Source organism: Belonocnema kinseyi, chromosome 5 (genome assembly GCF_010883055.1).
Source record: "Belonocnema kinseyi isolate 2016_QV_RU_SX_M_011 chromosome 5, B_treatae_v1, whole genome shotgun sequence".
Taxonomy (NCBI): Eukaryota; Metazoa; Arthropoda; class Insecta; order Hymenoptera; family Cynipidae; genus Belonocnema; species Belonocnema kinseyi.
Genome location: NC_046661.1, coordinates 87,782,560 through 87,796,904, shown reverse-complemented (window position 1 = coordinate 87,796,904; position 14,345 = coordinate 87,782,560).

Genomic DNA, 14,345 nt, shown 5'->3' with positions numbered 1-14,345 from the left:
TTATAAACAATGATAATTTATTTACAAAATTATATTTGTTGAATTTTATTAATTTAAAATTGCTCTAAGTCAAAAATAGATAAAAGTTAAATATTTCAGAAAAAACGCATATTTCTAGCATTATTGAAAGAGAATATTATTATAAATAATAATAAATTGTACATTTTCAACCAAATATGGAATGGTTACATTTCGAATTAAAACAATGAACTTTTTATCATAAAGTCGTATATTAAAAAAATACTTGAATTCTCAACTAAACGTATCAATATAAAAAAAAACACAAATATCATTTTTCAACAAAAAAGTCAACTTTCCACCCAACAGTTTAATTTAAATTAAAGAGTTTAATTTTTAAAGTAAATCGATGATTAAAAAAAATTAACTTTCCACAAAAAAGTTAATTTTCAACCAAAATATTCAATTATCAATGTTAAGTTAATTTGTCACCAATTAGTCTAATTTCAAAGAAAATAAATTTATTTTCAATTAAAAATATCACTTCGCAAAAAAAAGATATTCAACATAAACAAATGAATTTTCAACAACGAAGTTGCATTTAGCCAAACAGTTGAATTTTTAACCCGAAAATTTGATTTTTGAGAAAGAATACCTTTTTCTATCAAATAGTTTAATTTACATATAAAATTTTATTTTTAAAGCAAATTGTTAAATTAAAAAAAAATAATTTTCAACAAAAAAGTTGACTTTCAACTTAATACTTGCATTTTTAGCCGCAAGGGGTGAATTTTCAACCACGAAAATAAATTTTTACCAAAAAAGGTGAATTTTCAATTATGTATAATTTGTATAATAATTTGTTTCAAAAATTGTGTTTGTTTAATTTTATTGATTTAAACTTGCTCTGAGTCAAGAATGGATAAAAAGGTAAATATTTAAGAAAAACCCGCACCTTTCTAGAATTATAATAATAAATAATTCAAACAATTATTTCTGGATTAATTCAATATCGCTTTGTTCTAATTGGAAAGTTAAAAATAAGTAAAAAAATTCCAACAGAAAAACGCTCCTTTTTAACTTTATTCTGAGTCAGTTTCGAAAAACAATAACAAATTGCTTAAACAATTATTTCTTATGCAAATAATTTGAACAGATTTTTTTTAATTGCCTAATATTGACGATTCTGAATAAAATTGAGAAAAACGTGTTTTTTTTCTACGTGAAACTGGCGGAACCTTCAAATATAATTTTTTTTAAACGATTTTTTCTTGTGCCCTCGCACACAATTTGGGGCAATATGAATGCAAATTTGAAAAAAATAGTTCACCCTAATGTGAAGTCTGGATTATGAAAGTGATTTCCAAATTTATTAAATTATTATTATTTGATGAGTTTCTGATTCTTTCATTTAATATAATACGTACCAAACAATGTTTTTCAAACAAAAATTCCCTTCTCCCCCAAAAAAAGTGGAATACGCCCGCAACACTTGCAAAGTCACGATGATTTTAAATAAAATGATGTCGAATCATATCCTGTACCAATCTTACTAAAGTGTTGAAAGCCTTGTAATTAGAGGAAAATATGATCATATTTTGGGTATATAAAGGCAGGAATTTCCTGCTTGAGTACATACTTCTAAAATTGACGCTACCTTGAGAAAATGAAGTTCTTTCCTATTAGTCTGCTCTTGGCCTTGGTCATTTTCCCCAGTTATATTGGTAAGAATAATATCTAAAAAAATTAGCATTTTTACGCAGTATTACGCAATTATTATGCATTACTACGCATTATTACGCAATAATATGCTGCCGCTCAATATCACGCTTTATTATGTTTTATGGTGCATTATTACGTCTTGTTACACATTGTTCACTAAAACAGTGGAATAGGCCAAAATAAGGAGAAGAAACTGTTGAAATTTTATTATTAATAATTATAATTAAACATTAAGTTTTAATTACAATACCAGCTAAAGTAAATTTTAAACCCCAACTAAATTGAAGTAAATAGTCATAAATTAAAGTAGACTTTCAAAGTGTTTTATTTTGTTGCATAGTGGGAAAAAGTGTTGTTTTTTTCTTGTTAAATCTTCTTGAAATATTTCTTGAAGATTTTTAATTTGCTAAAAGCAGTTACTTTAATTGATTTTCTTTAAATGTTGAAAATTCTTTATTTTTTAAATTAATTTTTGTAAGTGAAATTTAATCATTCCATTTTTTGTTGGAAACGGACCTTTCTTAGTTAAAAATGCAACTATTGAGCAGAATTTTTTTTAATTAACTTTTTAAAGTAAAAATTTTACAATTTTATTTTTGATTGAAAATTTTATTTTTTGTTAGAAGATCAATCTCCCCATTGAAAATTTAACTAATTGTTTGAAATAATTTTTAAAAAATTAAACTATTTTGTTTAAAACTCATGCATTTGGTTGAAAATCTATTTTGTTATTGTTTTTGAATCAAATTAAAAAAAATCTACCACTTGATTTAAATTTAGACTATTGTATAAAAAATTCATTTTGTTTGTTTGTTAAAAATTCATCATTTCATTTAAAAATTCATCATTTTGTTTGAATATTTATCATTTTGTTTGAAAACTCATAATTTTGTTTGAAAATTTATCATTATGTTTCAAATTTTAATTATTTGGATAACAATTTAACTGTTTTTAGAAAAGTTAATCTTTTTTGCTGAAAAATTAAAAAAGTTGATAGAAAATTAAACTATTTGATTGAAGATTAAACTAATTTGTTGGAAGCTCTTTTTTTAGTTAAAAATTAACTTTAGTAACTGAAAATTTAACTACTTGGGTAAAAGTTGAACTGCTTTGTTAAAAAATTATTTGATTGGCTTAAGATTGACCTATTATCTTAAAAATTCCTGCCTTTTGTTTGAAAATTAATATTTTTACCTTAAAATTCAACTGTTCTATTTTCCGTTTGAAACTGATATTTTTTAGTTAAAAATTCAATTATTTAGTGGAAATTTAGTTTGCTGTTTGCTAAAAATAAATTTTTCGAACATTAAAATTTATTAAGAGAAAACAGCTTTGCTAAAAATTAATATTTTAAACATTAATTAATAAATCCACTTGATAAAAATTAATCTTTTATGGTAAAAAATCAAACATTTTTAATTAAAAATTCATATTCCTTTGTAGGAAATTCAAGAGTTTTGTAGAAAATCCGTCTTTTTTACTTGAAGATTTAACAATGAGGTTGCCAATTAACTTTACTTTTACAAATTTATATTTTTTCATGAAATTTGAATTGTTTTGTTGAAAAAAATTAACTTTACTTGGTTAAAAGTTGAATTTTTTTTAGTAAAAATTAATTTTTGTTTTTGAATATTCATCATTTGTTGACAATTACACTACTCTCTGGAAAATTTATTTTTTGTTGTCACAAATTTAATTATTTTGTTGAAAAGTTATCTCATTGGTTAAATTTAATTTTTTCTTAATCGAAAAGTCGATTTTTGGGGTAAAAAATTAATTTTGGTGGGAAATAAATCGTTTTGATTAGAAATTTAATGATTTGGTTAAAAATCAAATCAAACTTTTTTGTTAAAAATTCTTATTTTCGGGTTGGAAATTTCAAGTGTTTTGTAGAAAATCCGTATTTTATATTTTAAAATTTAATAATTTAAAAAAAAATTAACTTTTCCGTAAAAATATTCATGAAACTGAAGTTCGCAACGTTTACGACAACGAAAAAATTTTTTTTATAAAAAGCTCGAGACCTAAAATTTTATTTTTTCAAATGGTTCCATTTAATGACCAAAAAAGCCCAAAACAGTTTCACCCCCCTAGCACTCTAGGATCACCCCCAAAATCATCCCCGGAACATTAAAAAAATCATTAAAAGTCCTCTAATTTTGAGACCAAAAATTTTATTCTTTTAGATGGTTCCATTTAATGTCCGAAAAAGCCCAAAACAGTTTCATCTCCTTAGGACTCTATGATCACCCCCGAAATCACCCCCTAAGCACTAAAAAAATCATAAAAATTTCCCTAAATTTCAGACCTAAAATTTTATTGTTTCAAATGGTTCCATTTAATATTTATTGAAGTCGAAAACAGTTTCATCCCCCTAACACTTTAAGATCACCCCCAAAATTATCCCCTAAGCACTACAAAAATGATTAAAAATCCCCTAATTTTGAGACCTAAAATTGTATTGCTTTAGATGGTTCCATTTAATGTCCAAAAAAACGCAAAAGAGTTTCATCCCCCTAGCACTCTAAAATCACCCCCAACATCACCCCCTAAGCACTAAAAAAATCATTAAAAGTCCCCTAATTTTGAGACCTAAAATTTTATTCTTTTAAATGGTTCCATTTAATGACCAAAAAAAGCCCACAACAGTTTCATCCCCCTAGCACTCTAGGATCACCCCCAAAATCATCCCCTTAGCACTAAAAAAATCATTAAAATTCCTCTAACTTCCAGACCTAAAATTTTATTGTTTTAGATGTTACCATTTAATGTCCAAAAAAGCCCACAACAGTTTCATCCCCCTAGCACTCTAGGATCACTCCCAAAATCACCCCCCAAGCACTAAAAAAATAATTAAAAATCCCCTAAATTTTAGACCTAAAATTTTATCCTTTCAAATGATTCCATTTAATGTCCGAAAAAGCCCAAAACAGTTTCATCCCCTTAGGACTCTAGGATCAGCCCTAAAATCACTCCGTCAGCACTAGAAAAATCATTAAAATTCCTCTAACTTCCGGACCTAAAATTCTATTGTTTTAAATAGTTCCATTCAATGTTTATTGGAGTCAAACACAGCTTCATCCCTAGCACTTTAAGATCACCACCGAAATATTCCCTAAGTACTAAAAAAATCATTAAAATTCCTCTACATTCCGGACCTAAAATTTTGTTGTTTCAGATGGTTCCATTTAATGTCCAAAAACGCCCAAAACAGTTTCATCCCCCTATCACTCTACGATCACTCCCAAAATCACCTCCAAAGCACTAAAAAAATAATTAAAAATCCCCTGATTTTGAGACCTAAGATTTTATTGTTTTAGATGGTTCCATTTAATGTCCAAAAAAACTTAAAAGAGTTTCATCCCCCTAGCACTCTAAAATCACCCCCTAAGCACTAAAAAAAATCATGGAAAGTCCCCTAATTTTGAGACCTAAAATTTTATTCTTTCAAATGGTTCCATTTAATGACCAAAAAAGCCCAAAACAATTTCATCCCCTGAGCACTCTAGGATCACCCCCAAAATCACCACCTAAGCACTAAAAAAAACATTAAATATCCCCTAATTTTGAGACCTAAAATTTTATTGTTTCAAATGGTTCCATTTAATTACCAAAAAAGCCCAAAACAGTTTAATCCCCTAAGCACTTTAGGATCACCCCGAAAATCATCCCCTTAGCACTAAAAAATCATTAAAATTCCTCTAACTTCCGGACCTAAAATTTTATTGTTTCAAATGGTTCCATTTAATTACCAAAAAAGCCCAAAACAGTTTCATCCCCTAAGCACTTTAGGATCACCCTTAAAATCATCCCCTTAGCACTAAAAAAATCATTAAAATTCCTCTAACTTCCGGACCTAAAATTTTATTGTTTTAGATGTTTCCATTTAATGTCCAAAAAAAGCCCACAACAGTTTCATCCCCCTAGCACTCTAGGATCACCCCCAAAATCACCCCCCAAGCACTAAAAAAATAATTTAAAATCCCCTAATTTTTAGACCTAAAATTTTATCCTTTCAAATGGTTCCATTTATTGTCCGAAAAAACCCAAAACAGTTTCATCCCCTTAGGACTCTAGGATCAACCCTAAAATCACCCCATCAGCACTAAAAAAATCATTAAAATTCCTCTAACTTCCGGACCTAAAATTTTATTGTTTTAAATAGTTCCATTTAATGTTTATTGGAGTCAAAAACAGCTTCATCCCCTAGCACTTTGGGATCACCACCAAAATATCCCCTAAGTACTAAAAAAATCATTAAAATTCCTCTACCTTCCGGACATAAAATTTTGTTGTTTCAGATGGTTCTATTTAATGTCCAAAAACGCCCAAAACAGTTTCATCTCCCTCAAAATCACCTCCAAAGCACTAAAAAATCATTAAAAATTCCCTAATTTTGAGACCTAAAATTTTATTCTTTCAAATGGTTCCATTTAATTACCAAAAAAAGCCCAAAACAGTTTCATCCCCCTATTTAAAAATTTAAATTTGCCGAAACTTAAAATTGCCGAAAATAATTGGAAATTTATCATTTGTTGTTTATTGAATAATTAAATTGATTGTTTGATTTGTAATTTAATCTATATGTATCTAACAATTAACTAATTATGGTCGGCAATTATAATTTGCGGGAATTGAAATATTTGTCGACATTGAATAATATGGTATCTGTATAATTCGGAAATTTTATAGTTCGTTAAATTTTATTTCCGTATCTTTTTGAATTCGGGATTTTATTTTTTGGCAATTTGAAATCTTGCTTTTTATTGTATATCATTTGGTTTATAAAAAATATACGATCTTAAAGTGCTAGGGAGATGAAATTTTTTTTGATTCCAATAAACATTAAATGGAACTATTTAAAACAATACAATTTTAGGTCCGGAAGTTAGAGGAATATTAATGATTTTTTTAGTCTTTACGGGGTGATTTTGGGGGTGATCCTAGAGTCCTTGGGGATAAAACTGTTTTGGGCTTTTTTGGACATCAAATGGAACCATTTAAAAGAATAAAATGTTAGGTCTACAAATTAGGGGATTTTTAATAATTTTTTTAGTACTTAGGGGATGATTTTGGGGGTGATCTTAGAGTGCTAGAGGGATGAAACTGTTTTTGACTCCAATAAACGTTAAATGGAACTCTTTAAAATAATTAAATTTTAGGTCCGGAAGTTAGAGGAATTTTTATGATTTTTTAGTGCTTAGGGGATGATTTTGGGGGTAATCCTAAAGTCCTAAGGGGGATGAAACTGTTTTGGGTTTTTTTTGGTCATTAAATGGAACCATTTAAAAGTATAAAATTTTAGGTCTCGAGCTTTTTATAAAAAAATTTTTTTCGTTGTGAACGTTGCGAACTTCAGTTTCATAAATATTCAAATTTTTTATGAAGTTTCAACTCTTCTTGGAAAAGTCTATTATTCTTCAGAAATTAGACTATTTATTTGAAAATTCAACTATTTGGTAGAAACTGGACATTTTTGTTGAAAAATCTTATTATTATGGGTGGAAAATATATCGTTTTAGTAGAAATTTAAACTATTTGATTAAAAGTTAAACTATTTTATTAAAAATTCTTTTTTACATTATTATTTTTTTAATAGAAGACTTAACTGTTTTGTAGATTTGTTTTTGAAGATTCATCATTTGTTGACAATTACACTACTTTCTGGAAAATTTATTTTTTGTTGTCAAAAATTAAATTATTTTGTTGAAAAGTTATTTCATTGGTTGACCATTAATTTTTTCTTAGACGGAAAGTCGATTATTTGGGTAAAAAATTAATTTTTGTGGGAAATAAATCGCTTTGATTAGAAATTCAATTATTTGGTTAAAAATTAACTTTTCCGTTAAAATATTCAAATTTTTTATGAAGTTTCAACTCTTCTTGGAAAAGTCCATTATTCTTCAAAAATTAAACTATTTATTTGAAAATTGCACTATTTGTTAGAAACTGGACTTTTTTGTTGAAAAATCATATTATTATGGGTGGAAAATATATCGTTTCAAGTGTTTTGTAGAAAAATTGCCTTTTTGACTTTAAAATTGAACAATTTGTTTGAAAATAAACTTCTCTTTTAAAAAATTCAAATTGTTTATGAAATTTCAACTCTTGTTGGAAAACCTCATTATTTTGTAAAAATTATAAAACTTTAGAAATCAACTATTTGGTAGAAAATTGATTAAAAAAAAATATTTCTCTTAGTGTAAAATGTATCGTTTTAGTAGGAAAGTTGAACTACTTTGTTATAAATCAATTTTTTAATATTCCTCTCTTCAGTTGAAAATTTAACTGTTTAATAAAAATTTAAACTCTTTTGGTTGTAAATTGATATATTTGATTGAAAATTCTTCTTTTTATGGGAAAATTAAGCCATCTGGTTAAAGTGTCATCCTTGTTGGTTAAAACTACAACTGATTGATTTGAAAAATCGTCAACTTCAAAAATCGATTATTTTTTTATTTAAAAAATTTTTTGTTATAGAGAGTTCATACATGCATTTGCGACCATTAGAACTTCCAAAAGTTGATACAGAGAGTAGAGAATATAAAAACCAACACGATAAATTAAAGGATCTGCCTCTTTTAAATGATCGAGTTCTTCCACCAATTGATCCGAATGATCCAAATTATGTGCATAAGCATTATGGACCAAGTTTTATTATGCATGTTCCAACTAATAAACCAGTCAATCCAAATCCAGAAAAAGCATTTAAAGAGATTTTTCCTAGAAGACTTACATCAATAAGAAGAATTAGCGAACAACCGGATTTACAAGAATATTATAGAACTGCATCTAGTCATCACCTACAGCAAAAAAAATAAGAGGATTGTCACTAGGGAGACAATGAAAAATGAAATTTTTTATTTTTCTATCTAGAAGATGAGAGATTAAAAAAAATTAGGGCTATTATAAGAGTAACTATTATAAGTAACTATTATAATTATTATAATTATAATTATTATTAATCGGTATTTGTAAGTTACAAAGACTATAATAAAATAAAAATTTGGTACGCAATCGTCAGAAAGGTATATTTTTTGAGTGAAGCGGAGCGAGCTAAGCAAACCAAGCAGATCGGTAGCATGTACCGATCCTTCGATAATGTCCGCTGCACCACTATTTTAGTATCGGTTCAATGGATTTTAAAATTTTTACAGTATGTAATACGAGGGTATAGATGTTGATTTTACGAAAGGATAACCATTAAATTAACTTTAATTTCATTGTGACATTTACGGAATGTTAAGTGATTTAATTTAAGTGATTAAGAGCAGTTTATTTTATACTGTTACTGTTACAAGAAACCCTCTACATTTCTTGATAAGTAAATATTACATTTCTTTTTTCCGCGTGTAGAATAGTTGAATTTTTAGCCAAAGATATAAATTTCCAACCTAAATTATGAATATTTCACTGGAATACTTAAATTATCAACCACAAAGATGATTTTTAAACAAGAATAATTTTCCAACAAAAAAATTCAATTTTTAACAACAAAAAAATGAATTTCTTAAAGAAATATGTTAATTTTGAAAGGAAAATTTCCCCCCAAAAATGAATTTTTAACCAAATAGTTGCATTTTTAACCATAAAGATGAATCTCCAACCAAGAAGATTATTTTTCTATCAAAAAGCCGAATTTTCAACAAAAGAAATAAATTTTCAGTCTAGGAAATAAATTTTTAACGATAATGATGAACTTTTCACCAAGAGAAATGATTTTTTAACAAAAATATTGAATTTTTAACTAAAAAGTTTAACTTCTAAACAAAAAAATGAATTTTCAGCCAAAAAGATGAATTTTTAACGACGAAGATTAATCTTTTTACAATAAAATTAACATTCGACACAATACATTAATTTTCAATCAAATAGTTAAATTTTTATCTGAAAAAGATAACTTAGAAAAATCGAATAGACTAAGAAGATTAGCTTTCTACAAAAAAAGACGAATTTTTAACCAAGTATTTGAATTTTCCATTAAAAAATTTGATTTCAACCAAAAATTGAATATGTAAATTTTTATTTATAGAAATTATTATTTACAGCAAATAAAGAATTTTCAACAAAATAATTTTGTTTTTAACAACAACAAAATGTTTATCCAAAAACTGAATTTTTCACGAAATAGTTCAATTTTTAACTAAATAGTTCACCTTTTGTCTAAAAAAGATTACTTTTCAACCAAATGTCGAAAAAAAACAATTTTCAATTAAACAAAAATCGAGTTTCCTACCAAATATTGTAACCAAAAAGAAGATTTTTTTACCAAAAAATATTAGTTTTCACAAAATACATAAACATCCAGCTAAAAAAGATAAATTTTGATCTAAAAATGGAAGAGTTAAATTTTCAATTGAAAAAATTAATTTTTAACAGAATAGTTTAATTAATTTAACGAAAAAAAACATTGACAATAAAAATGTATAAATCTTTACCCCAAAAACTGAATTTTTAACCAAATTGTTAGACTTCTAACATTAAAGTCGAATCTTTAACAAAATATATAAATTTTGAACCAAAAAGATTCAATTTCAACGAAAGTTATGAATCTTTCCCTCCAAAACATTAATTTTGAACCAAATAGTTGAATTTTTAATCTTTAAGATGAATTTCCAACCAATAACATTATTTTTCTATCAAAAAGACGAATTTTCAACAAAATAAATAAATTTTCAGTCAAGGAAATTAATTTCTAACGAAAATTATGAATCTTTCACTGAAAAAATAATTTTTTTACCAAAATATCGAATTTTTACAGAAAAAGTTCAACTTCTAATGAAAACCGTGAATTCTTAAATAGAAAGTATTATTTTCTACAAAAAATTAAATTTCGACAAAATAAAATATTTTTCAATTAAATAGTTAAATTTTCAACTATAAAAAAAGATCAATTTTAAATCGAAACTCGATAGACATCCTTTAACAAAATAGAGCAAAACATTTTTAAATCATTGAATTTTGAAACAAATTTGAATTTTTCACTAAAAAATATTAATTTTCAACGAAAATGGAAGAGTTAAACTTTCAGTTAGAAAAGTTAGAATAGTTGAATTTTAAGACAAAATGATAAATTTTCAACTAAAAAGATAAATACTTGAATGAAATATTTAAATTTTTAACCACAAAGATGAATTTTCAAACAAGATTAATTTACCGAAACATATAATTTAAAAAAAAAACATGAATTTTTTAACGAAATAGTTAAATTTTCAACAGAGAATGGAATAGGTACATTTTTATTTAATAAAATAATTTTTTAACCTAATTACTTTCCAATCAAAATGATGAATCTTCAAATGAAATAGTTGAATTATCAAAGTAAAAAAAAATTTTTTCACTAAAAAAAGGTAAATGGTCAACCAAAGCTTAAATATTTAAATTTTATGTTTAAAAAATAGATTTTCTAGCAAACTAACTTTTAAAAAAAGTTAAAATTTCAAACAAATTGATCAAATTTTGACTTAAATTGTAAACTTTTGACAAGTATTGTTGAATTTGAAACCAGAATGATTATTTTTCCACTAAGATTGTGACTATTTGAATAAAATAGTTTAATTTTGGGCCAAAAGGATTAATTTTTAACCAAGAAAATTGATTTGTACCAAAAAATACGAATTTTCAACTAAAAAATAATTCTGAATAATTAAAAAGGTAAAATAAAAAGTTAAAATAATTTTTAACAAAAGAGTTTAACTTTTAACCCAGTACTTTGTTTCTAACATAAAAGATGAATTTTCAACTAAAATGAAAAATATTTAAATGGAAAACTTAAACTTTTTAAATAAAAGGAGAATTTTCAGACAAGAAGATTCAAATTGTTGAATTTTGTACTAGGAAAGATGAATTTTGAACTAAAAATGAAACAGAATTTTCTGTTAAAAAATTTATTTTCAAACAAACTGATAAAGTTTAAACCAAAATGATGAATCTTTAACGGGGTCAGTTAAAATTTCATAAAAAGAGGAATTTTCAACGATAAAGCTTAATTTTCTATAAAAAGACGAATTTTCCAAAAAGTAAATAAATTTTTCTAGCAAATAGTTAAATTTTTAACTAAAAAATGTAAATTTTCGGCGAAATAGTTGACATTTCATTAAAAAAAGATACATTTTTAATTTAAGATCGAAGAGAAATCTATTTTCTTATGAAAAAACCTGGTTTGCTAAAAAAGCATGGAAAGGATATTATAGTAAGTTCTATTTTCGCAGTTTGAGAGGAAAATTAAATAATACTTCCGAGTTAGAAGAATCGACTTCGAAATTTATTTTAAGCACTGGAAATAAACCGTGGACTATATTAGCGAAGTTTTCAAGATTTGGAATACAATAAGTGGTTATCAAAATTTGAATAACAAACAAAACGAAACGTGGTAAGAAAAAAAGTTATACACGAATCGATCGACGAGATATGACTGACTGGCTTGTTCGACGGTCCTTGATCATATGCGCAAAGGATCAGCGCACCTCCCCTTGTCAGGAACGTATCATTTCTCTTGTCTCCCCCTATTCCTTCTGTTACAATATGCAGTTGAAAAAATACTTCCAAACTACCCTAATTTTCGACTCATTGAAGAAAAATATAACAAATGAAAAAAGAGGGATAAAATAAATTTTCAACCCAAAATACAATAGTTTGTTTTTGTCTTAAAATCAAATTTCTTACAATAAAGAAACGTATTTTAAGGCAAACTAGTTACATTTTGTACTGGAACAGTTAAACTTGTGGATAAAAAAATTGATTTCCAATAAAATAGTTACATTTTCAACCAAAGATGAATTTTTTTTATTAAAATGATGAATCTTCCATAAAAACATGAATAAGTAATAAATGTTTTTAACTTCACACTTTTTTAAAGACTGTAGATAAAGTACAAATCACTGTTCTAAATTGTTAACCAAAAAGATAAATCCACGAACATTAAATTTCTACAAAATACATAAATTTTCAACCAAATGGTTGAATTTTGAACTAATAAAAGATTAATTTTCAACCCAGAATTAAATATGTTAATTTTTAAATAAGGAAATTATTTTCAACCAACAAACGAAGAATTTTAAAGAAAATAGTTCAGTTTTTAACAAAAACAAAATGTTTATCCAAAAACTGAATTTTCCATGAAATAGTTGAATTTAAAAAATGTAAATGTTAAATCAAACATAAAATAGTTAAAAATTCAGTTAACAAATGTTTTTAAACAAAAAATACGAATTTTCAATCAAATTTGGACAAAATACATAATTTTTTAACCAAATAGTTGAATTTTCAACTAAAAAAAGATTAATTTTCAACGTAAAATTGAATATGTTAATTTTTATTTATGGAAATTATTTCTAACGAAGAATTTTAAACGAAATATTTGAGTTTTGAACAACAACAAAATATTTATTCAAAAAATGAATTTTTGACGAAATAGATGAATTTTCAAATTGTAAATTTTAAATCAAACATGAAATACTTAATCATTCAATTTAAAAAAACTTTAAACTAAAAAATAAAAATTTTCAACAAAATAAATCAATTTTCAACCAAAGAAATACATCTTTAACAAAAATGTTGAATCTTTCACCCAAGAAAATGAATTTTCAACCACGGAAATTAACTTTGGAAAAAATACTTTTTTTTAAATTAAATAGATGAATTTTCAACTAAAAAAAGATTAATTTTCAACCACAAATTGAATATGTTAATTTTTATTTATGGAAATTATTTTCAACAAAGAATTTCAAACGAAATATTTCAGTTTTAAACAACAACAAAATGTTTATCCAAAAAATGAATTTTCAACGAAATAGTTGAGTTTTTAAAATGTAAATTTTAAGTCAAACATGAAGTACCTAAAATTTCAGTTTAAAAAATGTCTTTGAGCAAAAAATACAAATTTTCAACAAAATAAATCAATTTTGAACCAAAGAAATGTATTTTTAACAAAAATGTTGTATTTTTTACCCTAGTAAATGAATTTTCAGCCACGAAGAATAATTGTCTACAAAAAAAATATCTTTTTACAAAATACATGAATTTTTACCAAATACTTGAATTTTCAACTAAAAAAAGGTTTATTTTGAACCAAAAATTAAATACGCAAATGTTTATTTATGCTAATTATTTCGAAACAACAAACGGAGAATTTTCAATAAAATATTTCAGTTTTTCACCAGAAATATGTTTATCGAAAAAATGATTTTTTCATGAAATAGGTGAATTTTCATAATGTAAATTGTAAACCATACATGAAATAATTAAAAATTTAGTTTAAAAAACTTTTTTAAACCAAACAAAAGAAAATTCAAAAAAATAAATTGATTTTCAACCAAAGAAATGCATTTTTAACAAAACTGTTGATTCTTTCTGCCAAGAAGATGAATTTTCAACCACAAGAATAATTTTCTGCAAAAAAATTAACTTTATACTTTCTAATCAATTTTCAACCAAAGGAATAAATTTTTAACAAAAATGAAGAAAATGAGTTTTCAACCACGAAGAATAATTTTTTCAAAAAAAATTACTTTCAACAAAAAACATGAATTTTCAACTAAAAAAAGATTATTTATTGACTAAAAATTGAATGCGGTAATGTTTATTTATGCAAATTATTTACAACCAACAAACGAAGAATTTTCAATAAAATATTCTAGTTTTTAACAACCACAAAAACAAAATGT